At 46.2% G+C, this 16,319-nt stretch overlaps 1 long non-coding RNA gene across 1 annotated transcript in view; it reads right to left on the bottom strand.

Moving 5' to 3' along the window:
- Positions 1–178: 178 nt before the first annotated feature.
- LOC136837822 (uncharacterized) overlaps positions 179–16,319 on the bottom strand; it is a 36,232-nt gene continuing 20,091 nt past the window's right edge. The window contains exon 2 of the long non-coding RNA XR_010852789.1: positions 179–1,482. This is a non-coding gene — a long non-coding RNA (uncharacterized lncRNA). The remainder of the gene's footprint in view (positions 1,483–16,319) is intronic.

The raw sequence follows: 16,319 nt of genomic DNA, 5'->3' as shown, positions 1-16,319 counted from the left end.
CGTCTTTCTAGGGGACGGTTACACTCTATCTATCTTCACAAATGAGTACAGCCGCTAATAAATCCCACTTTTCTCAGTCACCTACTGAGCACTTTTATTTTCATCAAACCTGGGCAAGATAAAGTCACCACCTACCCTGTTGCATCACCCTCCAAGGAAAAGCCAACCTCGCAATGCAAAATATGTTCATAAACTACTTCTGACTGAAAATGTAGTGAGCACCTCAAAACTCAATTCGAAAATGTATTCTAAATAATCATATATGACAATTAAAACCTGGAAGAAAATTCCACGTTATTAGTGAATTCGAAAACAATCGAAATGTCCATACCTTTGGGGCCCTTAGCGATGATACCGTAGATTAGAAGGCTATCCAGAATGACCACTTACATTCGGTATAAAAATAACAATTCAAAAGACAATCCTTCGAAAGTTTTACTTACTAAACTTATGAATAAAAAAAATGTTATCAAATGTTGTTCCAGGACCTTGTTCAAAATTTTGAGAATATTAAACGCTGTTAGACGCGGTAATGTATTTTGCATAGCAATCCTAGAAAGATTTATGAATGACAAGAAAACCATTACAAATTTAAAAGGTCTTGGAAACTGGCGATTTTCCATACTAAGCTGCAAGGTCAATCTAATACTTAAAACGCTTGAAATATCATTCTGGATAGCCTAAATATTATACCAAGTGCTATTGGACACAAAAAGCCGTTTTGAATATATAATAAAGAATAAAAGGAAATTGCAAGGATAGGTACAGTGTACGGCACTACAGAATAATGAACTACAGAGCTATACAAAATGCAAATAAAATCAAGGGGATAAAATACTGGCGTAACAGCATATATCACATGCAAGGTATATTTTGCAAAAACAATAAATTTTAATGAAATGGCATATAAACAGTAGACCCACGTGTGTTCGTAAAGCATCACAAGATAAAAACTCGAGAGTTATACAGTGCATCTCAAGTACAAGCAAGATTTTTTCACCAAGAAACGCTTGGAAAATACCAAGTCCTTTGTTATCGAGGAATGGCCAAAGTCTCATGAATCACGAGAATCCCTTCAAAAAGATTAACTAACTTTCCGCGCCAATAATGATTTATGGCAGTTACATGTATCACCACATATTATACCTTAAAATTAAGGAACTATCTGGGCTTAATTCAAATATTACTTAAAGGAGATTATCTGAAGTTTGATTAAAACGATAAAGGCCTAAGAGAAGCTAGCACAAGCTTTCTAATTCAAATCTACAAATCAATACGAATTATCATCGAAATTTATAAACACTGACTCAGTCTTAATCTTTACATCGGTTACAAAATCTAACTGTGCTCTTCTACACACTGATTAAGAATTCAAATGTCGTGACGTTTCTTAAAGTTTTTAGGGCTCAGGTCTTTTGCATTTAACATTTAGAAGATTCCAATAGCACTATGGTATAATATCCCTTACCTTTGGAGATACATCTGAAAAAAAGAAAAAACCACAAAGTTAAAATTCATACATTATAATATGCAGTGGAACATCACCACAGATTTGATTATACACACACACACACATACATATATATATATATATATATATATATATATATATATATATATATATATATATATATATATATATATATATATATATATATATATATATATATATATATACACACACACACAAGGAAGTACTTTCATGTTTAATGCATCTCCTAAGGGTCACGTGGTAAAAATTAAACTCATAACAACCTCATATATATATATATATATATATATATATATATATATATATATATATATATATATATATATAAAACAGCAATTAATTATTTCCAACAACAGGAGACAGTTCGAGGACCTTTTTTTTTTTTTTAAGCAAGCAAGCCCTGTGCTGGCTGGCACAAGCTTTTGCTCCTATGAAGTCTCCAAGCAACCTATCAAGTACTTCATCCTACCAATAATAGATCCGACAGGAAAAACCTGTTTATGAGTTTTGTCGAAACCAATGAAGTAAAATACAGATGGGCACGTAGTAGTGAATTTAGATCTGAACCCCTTACGGTTTGCCCGTATATTTTGGATCATTTTGTCAAATACTGCAGTGTCCCTTTCTAAAGGGTTGGGACGTAGTTTTGTGTGGATTTCCGGATTTTCGAGTGCTGCTCCACGCAACTTTCAATTTACCAGTTTGGAAATCAAATGATTTGCTTGAGCTAGCTGAGGAATAACTATAGTAAACATACTTTCACTGTGGTCGCTACTTCGACGACCAAATTTATAAGATTCTGAGTTAAAAGATATGTAAAAAAAAAAAAATAATAAAAAAAAAAACCTAATAATTTTGAGCGAAAAAATTCCGTAAGGAAACTGACAATCCTTTATCTCCTCTATTATGCTATGTCTATTAAGAGTTTTTTTTCTTTTTTTTTTAAGAATACCTGCCAAGGATACTATCTACTAGTGTTATGTGAATGAAGTAAGCTGATGCCATACTCTGTGCATGACCAACAAATAACAATGAAAAATGTTTTTATTTACAACACTAAACACATTGGTACCTGCTAGAAAGTTCTCACTGAAAAGAGTGAGAATTAAGCTGCATTTTTTAATGCACTAGTTTCAAGGAATGAGGGAAGTTTAAATGCTAACAGGAACCCTCGTACATTCTACTTTCATTCCAATCCTCATCCTTCACTTAGTTATATACACATAAAAACCCCATACACATATATGGATGTATTTATGATATTAATTTCAATCATTTAAGTTCAAATATACTGGAAAAGCAGCAATGAACTTCCACAGAATATCACATGCACAGACTACAAAAAAAAAAAAAAAAAAAAACCTAAATCCCCAGCATCTAACGTAATCTACTTTTCACCAAGAACGGATTAGTATCGAATTGATCTATTGTTTGAGATGACTCAACATTTCATCTTTCCTACTGTTTAGGACTAAGAGTGGCTTTGATAACAAGAGGGTCAGACACACCTCTGTCAGACGGCCGCATTTAGGACAGGCTACATTAGTCATCTTTGTTTTCATTCTTATTGCTCTCATTCTTACGAGATGACGTCGATGAGCATGGCCACTGCGGATCCAGGTTATGAAAGTTAAACAACAAAGCCATGAAGGAGAAAAATGTGCTGTCAGCGGGAATACTGACTGGACAAGCTTTTTAAAAACAGCATTCTTCACGCAGATCGCTCTACATCATCATTTCTAATATAAAAATTTGAAAGGGGAAACCAATTTAAATAGATCTCTCCCGTTACAGGCAGTTACCGTACCACAGCTTTGTATAACTTTGATTGCAAAGTGCAATTAACATACTATTAACCAACCAAAACCCTGTTGAAAGACACGTGAGTTTCGATAAAATTATACACACTGCAAATATCTTGTGCAGAAGCTTCTGAACTGTCGGGTTGACAACAAAGAGGCATTTATGCTGTTGGTTATGTGCAACCTCAAAGCAAGAATTTTACATAAAGACATTTAGAGGAGAAAACTTGAAAGCTGACTCATCACCAGCTGTGGTCTTTTCTTATTCGACTCCTTTAATTTCACATAATATTTTGATTAGCTGATCATTTTTGTTCTTTGCCTCTTACGGTGACGGCTTCGGTGTCAGATCAGAATGTGTCACAGCAATTACAATAATCAAAATTGATAAAGTCAGCGTCCTCCCCCAAAAATATCCTACTACTACTACTGTACATTCACTGGTATTTGCAAGAGAAACTAAAACCATAGCCAGGTTACACTTTAAAACTTAACAACAAAAAAGTGATTCCTGTCCCGAAAATAATACAATATCTACGTGAATGATATACACCTCAATAAATGTATTCGCAGAAATGCACTGACCACCTGCTGAAAAATCTTCCCAGACCTACAGTATGGCGTAGTACAGTAGTAAGCAAAAGTTGCAAAATATTCCAGTGGCGGCACAGGGACTGTTTCACTAACATCGGTTATCTAGCTCTTTCATGGTCAAAGAACAAGGCTACGAAAAAGCATGGGGTTGAACCCCAAACAGTGCGATGTTAGATTAGACTGTCCAAGGAAGGAAAAACAGAGGTACACAGAATTCCAAAGCTACTTTACAGAAAGACTGGAACAGTCATTGCTGATGATATTTTTGAGTATGTAGCAACATTCTTTCCTAAGACGGCTGACGAATTACCATTGTAAAATGCATTCGATATTATATGTAAACTATATGAAATTTCAAACGATTAGGAAATGCCACCGTATAACTGATTCTTTGATAGAAAACTAAATATCACTCCAAGGAAGAATAATGAACTGTCATTGTGAAATGAAACTACACGGCATTTCAAGAAGGGATTACGACTTCTTACTGTATAATGGATTTATTGATTAGAAACCAAAAAATTTTAGGAACTGTCCACGTGTAGTACATTTAAACAGAAAGTGAATGACACTGCTTGGGATCAAGAATTGCCTTTATATAAAGCAATCACTGATATGAAACTTCACTAAGCTCAAAAGGAAGGTTCGCAAGGTATCACTTAGCAACGAATTCAAGCTAAATGATAATCTATTATACTAATTTCCTTGGCTGCCTTTCTGCGTGTGTCCCTCCCCCCTCCCTTCTATTATATTTATTTCCTTGGCTGCTTTTCTGTGTCCCTCCCCTCCCCTCCTCCTTTCCCCCTTCTTCCTCCTCCTCCTCCTTCCCCCTCCTCCCCTTCCTTCTTTCCCATTCCTTTAACGTCCCCCTCCCCCTTCCTTTTCCATGTTTTATGATGAAATGTGTCGCAATTGAATACTATTAATAAAATGTTCAGAGATTTGTAAGGACAATTTTTTTATATAAAAGTAATGTATATAGAGGTTTTTCAAATTAAAATATAACTTGCTTGACCTTCAGAATTTATGAAGTGTTTAATTAACCTCATGTGGTAACTATGAACCACCTGCATTATGAGGATCACAGTAAATACTACTGTTATACAACTGGTCTTTAAAGGGCCCCATAGACAATATGTTCACCGGACCAGGTCATCTGAACTGGAAGTAAACCTCAACGTCTATGGTGTTCTCCTCCCGCCAAAAGTGGGCGGAGTCCGTCGGCCTCTCCGACCAGCTAGTAGGCTGCCGTTGCCAGGTTCATGGCTTCCGTTTCAGTGCAGGTGGCCCGAAACCTCCACATCTACGACGTCATCTCAAGATTTACTTCAGTTTCAGCTAGACGCTGAAAGGGAAGCATGGCAGCTACGTTGGCAGATGAGTTCCGGGAGGAGTTTACTGAACGTCGTACAAAAGCAAATTGAGGCTCATGATAAATTAGTTGGAAAATCACAGGAGAAGGATGCAAAACAAACAAACATATATATATATATATACATATATATATATATATATATATATATATATATATATATATATATATATATATATATTGTATATATACTTGTGTATTAGTACTGTTGTTCAAGTTACATTATTTTCCATAAAAAAAATAAAAGCTTGTGATATTTTCAATAATATTCAATTTTCCTTGTATAAATTAAAAATTTTGTGTACAAAAGAGTTGAAAATTGTACTCTTACTTGGCTACTGAATGTAGGTTCAAGGGCCTGTTCTTCTTTAATGGATCATAGACCTACTGTACACTAGACTATATACCACTAGACTATGCAAGATGCTGCATATGCAGCACAGTTACTTTTTACCTTTGTAAACTCGTGTTGCATAACTTGAATAACTGCTTTACATGTCTCTGGGATTATATGCCCCAAGGAATGACTTGCCGCACGGAAGCCGAGTGTGTCAAGCAACCTCTCGTACAGTGATATTGGTTGTCTCAAGCAAGTGTGTTTTCCATTTCTATATGAAGGGAGACCATGCACATTAATTCCATTTCGGTCTGCTCGTCCATTATCAGGTAACTAAACCAGTCACCAGGGTAATAGTTTATAATAAACACTCATGAGCCAATTCATTTCTCTTCTTCACTCATAGTTTATTCCATGTAATCCTTTTTTGCTGGGGGTTTCCAATTTCTGCTGCAAGGGCACAGCCTATAGCTTCATCACTGAGAGGAGCGGACATGTCATCACCCTACCACATTTCGGCAAACCAAAGTGAATCCGAACATCTATGGGCAACGCGGATACTGGAGTTAGAATGGAACCTGATCTGCCAGTCATATTGTCTATGGGGCCCTTAAGATTTAAGAAGACGTTATTAATCCAATGGGCATTTCTTCTGGAAGTGGAAGAAATGATTCTGAAGACAGGTTCTGGATTTCTTCCCTGAAGGGAAGCGGACCTGACAGGAATCCATTTAGGAGCTGAAGACGGCTTCACAGGATCCTGGAGTTGTTAGGACGTCTTTCATGAATATTTTATTAACTGTCCACAAATTTTCAACACTAAGTGACCCAACAGTATATAATAATATTAAGGAAGCCAACAGTACACAATAAAAGATTTTTGGCTGAGCTTGTTATTTTCGTTTCGAAATGGACTCAGTGAGTAATTCTAGAAGAACAGGCACTACTGGTGATGGTCCGGAACTGTCAATGGCATCAGCATTGGTTTAAAACCCATCTTCAGCTGTTCCTGCACCTACACCAAGATATAATTTATATGGTCAGTTGTTTGGTGCTGCCCATACACTATTGCTGAATATTATTAGTAGGGTTAATTTGGGTGTGGGTATGGTGTTGGTATGGGTATGGGAATGGCATGGTATGGATATGGGTATGGTTTGGGTATAGATATGGTATGTATATGGGTATGGGTATGGATATAGGAATTGGTATGTTACAGATATGGGTATGGTACAAATATGGGTATGGGTATAGGTATGGTACAAATATGGGTATGAGTATAATACAGATATGGGTATGGTGTAGATATGGGAAGTAGCAAATGGTGGCAATAGCAAGCATCTCCCAGTCTAAAAATTAAATGGAACCTCATATTTCAATGCATTACTCACATCTTTTCCAAAGAATTCTCTGAAAGAACATCAACAGTTCTGAGGAGGAAACTGAGCGACTGGTTAATTCATTTAGAACCATGAAATGGTGGCACATGAACAATGACCATCGATACCAAAATGACTAGGCTTGCTACAGCCTAAAGTAATTAAAATTTATCTTAAAAAAAATGACAGTAATTAATAGTATCAAGAACTGACACCCCACTAGCAATGATGACAACGCAAAATTCTATTCAAACTAAACACTTCTCTTGCATGAAAAAAGTCCTCCTGAAGGCTGTAGGAGCACACAAACACATACACACACACACACACATATATATATATATATATATATATATATATATATATATATATATATATATATATATATATATATATATATATATATATATATATAAAGTAATTCTTCAATTATCTGGACTGACAGAGCCAAGGGTCCGTCGGGCAATGGTGACATCCAAATAATGGCGAGCAAAAAAAATCAACTCTGCACCCTTCCTCACCTAACCTTGTCAATACCTCATAACTGTAAACACTCAGTATGCTTATAAACAACCACTTTAAACAGACTTTATGCAATTACCTACCTTTTTCCCCATATCTGTAATAAAATATACTGCAGAAAAACACACTGAAAATATGCAACCACTTCCTTTTCTCTCCCTAGTAAATAAGACAGTTCAGTAAGCAGGTAGCCTACCTGTGTTTACCTACAGCCTACCATGGTTTTATGACTATTAATGTATTTTTATACAGCAACTTCCTTAACATCCGTTGTTACCACATTGTATTACCATAAGCAAGATAAAAATGTGTAGGCTATGTGTGAACTAAAGACCTAGGGTAGCCCGAGTGCTACACTCATAGTATCCATTTGTAAAAGTCAAATAGCCTATTACAACTGTACTTAACATAAAGGTAATGGTAATGAAATTGTTATTTTACTTACAGAATCCATATATACTGTATTATTGCATTGATATTTTACCATTATATGTACAGTATAAAATTTTTAAAAATCGTCCTGCTATTTGTAAAGTTTACGTTCTCAGATCTGCTGACTGACCCTCCTTCAGAAAGAATTGGCACATTCTTCTACTTGTTAAAAGAAACGAATGTATTAACGGAATTATTATTTCTATTTCTGTACAAATGTAAAACGGGTACAAAAAGGTAAACTAACACTTTACATTAATGTAAAATTACTCAAATAACAAAACAGCATTTTCCCAATTCATTTGTTTACCGATGTAAAGATACCTCAGTCACCCCCCCCCTCTCTCTCTCTCTCTGTACTGTGCATATCCTTTCATGAATATGAATTGCTGCTGTATCATAAACATAAAAACACAAAACTAATGCTCCTGGAAGTCCGCGATGCCATCGAATGAGTGCATGCAAAATAATGTAGGTGCGTGATGTCATATTTTTTTTGGCTTTGTCTGATTTACTGTACCAAATTTCATTACGTTAGTTAACTAAGTGTGATTGTCACATACATAACAGTACACAATAGAATATTTCATCACTTGACGTTTCGTCTCTAATCACTGTAAAAATATTCGAAATCCTAATCGCATAAGTAGGCAACACAAAGCCAATCAGGCTGAAGCAAGTTTACCCACACCAAGAAATTTGTGCGCACACGTGTGCTGTCCACCTCCCTCCTCTTTTATTTAATGCACCGTACTTCATTACAAGAGTAGTTGACTGCAAGTATGATTTTTCTCACATATAACAATGCACAGGAGAAAACTTTATCATTGTTATTTCATCTCTAATCACCGTAAAAATATTTAAATTTCAAATTTCCTACGTAGGAAAATATGCAAATTTCATGCGTAGGCAAATATGTGAATTTCATACATAGGCAAATATGCGAAATTCATACGTAGGCAAATATGCAAATTTCATGCGTAGCCAAGAGAAAAGCATGCAGGCTGCAGCATGTTTACCCAGGGTTTGGTATGTTTCGGCGTAGCCCCTTTGGCGTAGCTGATTCAGCATGGCCGATTTGACGTCAGATAAATAATTGGGACTATTCTGCGTAGCCCCTTTGGTGTAGCTGATTCGGCGTGGCCGATTCGATGTCAGAGAAATAATTGGACCATTCGGCGTGGCTGATTTGACGTGCCATCTCTTAGAGGGGGCGTGGAGGGAGGGGCCATTTCTTAGAGGGGGCGTGGAGGGAAGGGCCATCTCTTAGAGGGGGCGTGGAGGGAAGGGCCATCTCTTAGAGGGGGCGTGGAGGGAAGGGCCATCTCTTAGAGGGGGGCGTGGAGGGAAGGGCCATCTCTTAGAGGGGGCGTGGAGGGAAGGGCCATCTCTTAGAGGGGGCGTGGAGGAAGGGCCATCTCTTAGAGGGGGCGTGGAGGGAAGGGCCATCTCTTAGAGGGGGTGTGGAGGGAAGGGCCATCTCTTAGAGGGGGCGTGGAGGGAAGGGCCATCTCTTAGAGGGGGCGTGGAGGGAAGGGCCATCTCTTAGAGGGGCGTGGAGGGAAGGGCCATCTCTTAGAGGGGGCGTGGAGGGAAGGGCCATCTCTTAGAGGGGGCGTGGAGGGAAGGGCCATCTCTTAGAGGGGCGTGGAGGAAGGGCCATCTCTTAGAGGGGCGTGGAGGGAGGGCCATCTCTCAGAGGGGGGGCGTGGAGGGAAGGGCCATCTCTTAGAGGGGGCGTGGAGGAAGGGCCATCTCTTAGAGGGGCGTGGAGGGAAGGGCCATCTCTTAGAGGGGCGTGGAGGGAATTTGCCATCTCTTAGAGGGGGCGTGGAGGGAAGGGCCATCTCTTAGAGGGGGCGTGGAGGGAAGGGCCATCTCTTAGAGGGGGCATGGAGGGAAGGGCCATCTCTTAGAGGGGGTGGGGGCAGTGGGGCGTGGAGGAAGGGCCATCTCTTAGAGGGGCGTGGAGGAAGGGCCATCTCTTAGAGGGGGTGGGAGGAAGGGCCATCTCTTAGAGGGGTGTGGAGGAAAGGCCATCTCTCAAAGGGGGGGAGGAGGGAAGGGCCATCTCTTAGATGGGACGTGGAGGGAAGGGCCATCATTTAGAGGGGGCGTGGAGGAAAGGACCATCTCTCAAAGGGGGTGTGGAGGGAAGGGCCATCTCTTATAGGGGGCGTGGAGGGAAGGGTCATCTATTAGAGGGGGTGTTGGGGGAAGGGTCATCTCTCAGAGGGGGCGTGGAGTGGAGGAAGGGCCATCTCTCAGAGGGGTGTGGAGGAAAAGGTAATCTCTTAGAGGGAGCGTGGAGGGAAGGCAATCTTAGAGGGGGCGTGGAGGAAGGGTCATCTCTAAGGGGGCGTGGAGGGAAGGGCCATCTAATGGAGGGGGTGGAGGAAGGGCCATCTCTCAAAGGGGGTGGAGGAAGGGCCACCTCTCCAAGGGAGCGTGGAAGGAAGGCCATCTCGCAGAGGGGGAGTGGAGGGAAGGGCCATCTTTTAGAGGGGGCGGGGAGGGAAAGGTCATCTCTTAGAGGGGGCGTGGAGGGAAGGGCCATATGTTAGAGGGGCGTGGAGGGAAGGGCCATATGTTAGAGGGGGCGTGGAGGGAAGGGCCATATGTTAGAGGGGGCGTGGAGGGAAGGGCCATCTCTTAGAGGGGGGCTGGAGGGAAGGGCTATCTCTTACTAGGGGCCTGGAGAGAAGGGTCACCTCTTAGAGGGGGCGTGGAGGGAAGGGTCATCTCTCAAAGGGGCGTAGAGAAAAGGGCCATTTCTTAGAGGGGAAGTGGAGGGAAGGGTCATCTCTTAAAGGGGCGTGGAGGGAAGGGCATCCCTCAAAGGGGGCGTGGTGGCAAAGGTCATCTCTTAGAGGGGGACCTGGAGGAAAGGGCCATCTCTTACGGGGGCGTGGAGGGAAGGGCCATCTCTCAAAGGGGGCGAGGGAAGGGCCATCTCTTAGAGGGGGCGTGGAGGGAAGGGCCATCTCTTAGAGGGGGCGTGGATGGAAGGGCCATCTCTCAAAGGGGGCGTGGAGGGAAGGGTCATCTCTTAGAGGGGGACCTGGAGGGAAGGGCCATCTCTTAAGAGGGGGCATGGAGTGAAAGGTCATCTCTCAAAGGGGGCGTGGAGGGAAGGGCTATCTCTTAGAGGGGGACCTGGAGGGAAGGGCCATCTCTTAAGAGGGGGCATGGAGGGAAAGGTCATCTCTAAAAGGGGGCGTGGAGGAATTGCCATATCTTAGAGGGGGCGTGGAGGGAAGCGCAATCTCTTAGTAGGGGTGTGGAGGGAAGGGCCATCTCTTACAGGGGCGTGGAGGGCAGGGTCATTTCTCAAGGGGGTGGGAAGGGAAAGTCCAACTCTTAGAGGGGGCATGGAGAGAAGGGGCATCTCTAAAAGAGGGGTGGAGGGAAGGGAAATCTCTTAGAGGGTGCATGAAGGGGAGGGCCATCTCTTAGAGGGGGCGTGAAGGAAAGGGTCATCTCTCAAGGGGGGCGTGGAGGAAAGGGCCATCTCTTAGAGGGTGTAGAGAAAAGGGCCATCTCTCAAAAGGAGGAGGGGAGGGAAGGGCCATCTCCTAGATGGGACGTGGAGGGAAGGGCCATCTTTTAGAGGGGGATCTTTCCTCCACAAGAGATGGGAGGAAACCCCATCTCTCAAAAGGGGGTGTGGAGGAAGGGCCATTTCTTATAGGGGCGTGGAGGAAGGGTTATCTCTTATAGGGGGCGTTGAGGAAGGGTCATCTCTCAAAGGGGGCGTTGAGGGAAGGGCCATCTCTTAGAGGGGGTGTGGGGGAAAGGGTCATCTCTTAGAAGGGGCGTGGAGGGAAGGGCCATCTCTCAAAAGGGGCCGTGGAGGAAAGGGCCATCTCTCAAAAGGAGGAGGGGAGGGAAGGGCCATCTCTTAGATGGGATGTTGAGGCAAGGACCATCTTTTAGAGGGGGCGTTGAGGAAAAGACCATCTCTCAAAGGGGGTGTGGAGGGAAGGGCCATTTCTTAGAGGGGGCGTGGAGGGAAGGGATATCTCTTTAGGGGCGTTGAAGAAGGGTCATCTCTCAAAGGGCGTTGAGGAAGGGCCATCTCTTAGAGGGTGTGGAGGAAATGGTCAGCTCTTAGAGGGGGCGTGGAGGGAAGGGCCATCTTAGAGGGGCGTGGAGGGAAGGGTCATCTCTTAGAGGGGGCGTGGAGGGAAGGGCCATCTCTTAGAGGGGGCGTGGAGGGAAGGGCCATCTTAGAGGGGGCGTGGAGGGAAGGGTCATCTCTCAAAGGGGGCGTGGAGGGAAGGGCCATCTCTTAGAGGGGGCGTGGAGGGAAGGGCCATCTCTTAGAGTGGGCATAGAGGGAAAGGGTCACTCTCAAAGGGGGCATGGAGGGAAGGGCCCTCTAATGGAGGGGGCGTGGAGGGAAGGGCCATCTCTCAAAGGGGGCGTGGAGGGAAGGGCCACCTCTCAAAGGGGGCGTGGAGGGAAGGGCCATCTCGTAGAGGGGGAGTGGAGGGAAGGGCCATCTTTTAGAGGGGGCGGGGAGGGAAAGGCCATCTCTTAGAGGGGGCGTGGAGGGAAGGGCCATATATTAGAAGGGGCGTGGAGGAAAGGGCCATCTCTTAGAGGGGGCCTGGAGGGAAGGGCTATCTCTTAGAGGGGGCCTGGAGAGAAGGGTCACCTCTTAGAGGGGGCGTGGAGGGAAGTGCCCTCTCTCAAAGGGGGCCTGGAGGGAAGTGCCATCTCTTAGAGGTGGCGTGGAGGGAAGGGCCATCTCTCAAAGTAATAATAATAAACTTTTATTTCCAATTGTACATTGGGTATTCTACATAAGTAGCCATATCAGTATAAAACAATTTGAATTTAAATCTTACATAAAAAAGGTGGCGTGGAGGGAAGGGCCACATCTTGGAGGGGGCATGGAAGGAAGGGCCATCTCTTAGAGGGAGCGTGGAGGGAAGGGCCATCTCTCAAAGGGTCCGTGGAGGGAAGGGCCATCTCTTAGAGGGGGCGTGGAGGGAAGGGCCATCTCTTAGAGGGGGCGTGGAGGGAAGGGTCATCTCTCAAAGGGGCGTGGAGGGAAGGGCCATTTCTTAGAGGGGCGTAAAGGAAGGGCCATTTCTTAGAGGGGGCGTGGAGGGAAGGGTCATCTCTTAAAGGGGCGTGGAGGGAAGGGCCATCTCTTACAGGGGCGTGGAGGGAAGGGCATCTCTCAAAAGGGGGCGTGGAGGGAAAGGTCATCTCTTAGAGGGGAACCTGGAGGAAAGGGCCATCTCTTAAAGGGGGCGTGGAGGGAAGGGCATCTCTCAAAGGGGGCGTGGTGGGAAAGGTCATCTCTTAGAGGGGGACCTAGAGGAAGGGCCATCTCTTACAGGGGGCGTGGAGGGAAGGGCCATCTCTCAAAGGGGGCGAGGGAAAGGCCATCTCTTAGAGGGGGTGTGGATGGAAGGGTCATCTCTTAGAGGGGCGTGGAGGGAAGGGCCATCTCTTACAGGGGGCGTGGAGGGAAGGGCATCTCTCAAAGGGGGCGTGGAGGGAAGGGTCATCTCTTAAAGGGGGACCTGGAGGGAAGGGCCATCTCTTAAGAGGGGGCATGGAGGGAAAGGTCATCTCTAAAAGGTGGCGTGGAGGGAAGTGCGATCTCTTAGTGGGGGCGTGGAGGGAAGGATCATCTCTCAAAGGGGCGTGGAGAGAAGGGCCATTTCTTAGAGGGGGCGTAGAGGGAAGGGACATTTCTTAGAGGGGGCGTGGAGGGAAGGGTCATCTCTTAAAGGGGCGTGGAGGGAAGGGCCATCTTTTACAGGCACGTGGAGGGAAGGGCATCTCTCAAAGGGGGCGTGGCGGGAAACGTCATCTCTTAGAGGGGAACCTGGAGGAAAGGGCCATCTCTTAAAGGAGGCGTGGAGGGAAGGGCATCTCTCAAAGGGGGCGTGGTGGCAAAGGTCATCTCTTAGAGGGGGATCTGGAGGAAAGGGGCTCTTACAGGGGGCGTGGAGGGAAGGGCCATCTCTCAAAGGGGGCGAGGGAAAGGCCATCTCTTAAAGGGGGCATGGAGTGAGGGCCATCTCTTACAGGGGGCGTGGATGGAAGGGCCATCTCTTACAGGGGGCGTGGAGGGAACGGCCATCTCTCAAGGGGGCGTGGAGGGAAGGGTCATCTCTTAGAGGGGGACCTGGAGGGAAGGGCCATCTCTTAAGAGGGGGCATGGAGTGAAAGGTCATCTCTCAAAGGGGGCGTGGAGGGAAGTGCGATCTCTTAGAGGGGGCGTGGAGGGAAGGGTCATCTCTCAAAGGGGGCCTGGAGGGGAGGGCCATCTCTTAGAGGGGGCGTGGAGTGAAAGGGTCATCTCTCAAAGGGGCGTGGAGGGAATTGCCATATCTTAGAGGGGGCGTGGAGGGAAGGGCAATCTCTTAGTGGGGGTGTGGAGGAAGGGCCATCTCTTACAGGGGGCGTGGAGGGAAGGGTCATTTCTCAAAGGGGGCACGAAGGGAAAGTCCAACTCTTAGAGGGGGCATGAAGGGAGGGCCATCTCTTACAGGGGGCGTGGAGAAAAGGGTCATCTCTCAAAGGGGGCGTGGAGTGAAGGGCCATCTCTTAGAGGGGGCGTGGAGGAAAGGGCCATCTCTTAGAGGGGGTGTGGAGGGAAGGGCCATCTCTCAAAAGGAGGAGGGGAGGGAAGGGCCATCTCTCAAAAGGAGGAGGGGGAAGGGCCATCTCTTAGTTGGGACGTGGAGGGAAGGGCCATCTTTTAGAGGGGGCGTGGAGGAAAGGACCATCTCTCAAAGGGGGTGTGGAGGGAAGGGCCATTTCTTATAGGGGGCGTGGAGGGAAGGGTTATCTCTTATAGGGGGCGTTGAGGGAAGGGTCATCTCTCAAAGGGGCCGTGGAGGGAAGGGCCATCTCTTAGAGGTGGTGCGAAGGAAAGGGTCATCTCTTAGAAGGGGCGTGGAGGGAAGGGCCATCTCTTAGAGGGGGTGTGGAGGAAAGGGTCAGCCCTTAGAGGGGGCGTGGAGGGAAGGGCCATCTTAAAGGGGGCGTGGAGGGAAGGGCCATCTCTCAAAGGGTGCGTGGAGGGAAGGGCCATCTCTTAGAGTGGGCATAGAGGGAAAGGGGCACTATCAAAGGGGGCATGGAGGGAAGGGCCATCTCTCAAAGGGGGTGTGGAGGGAAGGGCCATCTCTCAAAGGGGGTGTGGAGGGAAGGGCCATCTCTCAAAGGGTGTGTGGAGGGAAGGGCCACCTCATAGAGGGGGAGTGGAGGGAAGGGCCATCTTATAGAGGGGGCGGGGAGGGAAAGGCCATCTCTTAGAAGGGGCATGGAGGGAAGGGCCATATCTTAGAGGGGGCGTGGAGGGAAGGGCTAACTCTCAAGGGGGCCTGGAGGGAAGGGCCATCTCTTAGAGGGGGCCTGAAGGGAAGGGCTATCTCTTAGTGGGGGGCCTGGAGAGAAGGGTCACCTCTTAGAGGGGGCGTGGAGGGAAGTGTCCTCTCTCAAAGGGGGCCTGGAGGGAAGTGCCCTCTCTGAAAGGGGGCCTGAAGGGAAGTGCCATCTCTTGGAGGGGGCCTGGAGGGAAGGGCCATCTCTCAAAGGGGGTGTGGAGGGAAGGGCCACATCTTGGAGAGGGCGTGGAGGGAAGGGCCACATCTTAAAGGGAGCGTGGAGGGAAGGGCCATCTCTCAAAGGGGCCTCAGAGGGAAGGGCCATCTCTTAGAGGGGGGCGTCGAGGGAAGGGCCATTCCTTGGAGGGTGCGCTGAGGGAAGGGCCATCTCTCAAAGGAGGCGTAGAGGGAGAGGCCATCTCTTAGAGGGGGCGTGGAGGGAAAGGTCATCTCTCAAAGGGTCGTGGAAGGAAGGGCCATCTCTAAGTGGGGGCATGGACGGAAGGGCCATCATTTAGAGGGGGCATGGAGGAATGGGCCATCTCTCAAAGGAGGCGTGGAGGGAAGGATCATCTCTCAAAGGGGGAGTGGAGGGAAGGGTCATTTCTCAAAAGGGGCGTGGAGGGAAGGGTCATCTCTTACAGGGGCGTGGAGCGAAGGGCATCTCTCAAAGGGGGTGTGGAGGGAAAGGTCATCTCTTAGAGGGGAACCTGGAGGGAAGGGCCATCTCTTACGAGGGGGGCGTGGAGGGAAAGGTCATATCTCAAAGGGGACATTGATTGAAGGGCCATCTCTCAAAGGGGGCGTGGAGGGAAGGGCTATCTCGTAGAGGGGCGTGGGGAAAGGCCATCTTTTAGAGGGGGCTGGGAGGGAAAGGCCACCTCATAGAGGGGGCGTGGAGGGAAGGGCTATATCTTAGAGGGGGCGTGGAGGGAAGGGCCATCTCTCAAGGGGGCATGGAGGGAAGAGCATCTTTTAGAGGGGGACCTGGAGGAAGGGCCATCTCTTACGAGGGTGCGTGGAGGGAAGGGC

The sequence above is a fragment of the Macrobrachium rosenbergii genome, unplaced genomic scaffold, assembly GCF_040412425.1.
Source record: "Macrobrachium rosenbergii isolate ZJJX-2024 unplaced genomic scaffold, ASM4041242v1 13869, whole genome shotgun sequence".
Lineage (NCBI taxonomy): Eukaryota > Metazoa > Arthropoda > Malacostraca > Decapoda > Palaemonidae > Macrobrachium > Macrobrachium rosenbergii.
Note: the sequence above shows the minus strand (reverse complement) of the source record. Positions and strands in the feature narration are given on the sequence as shown.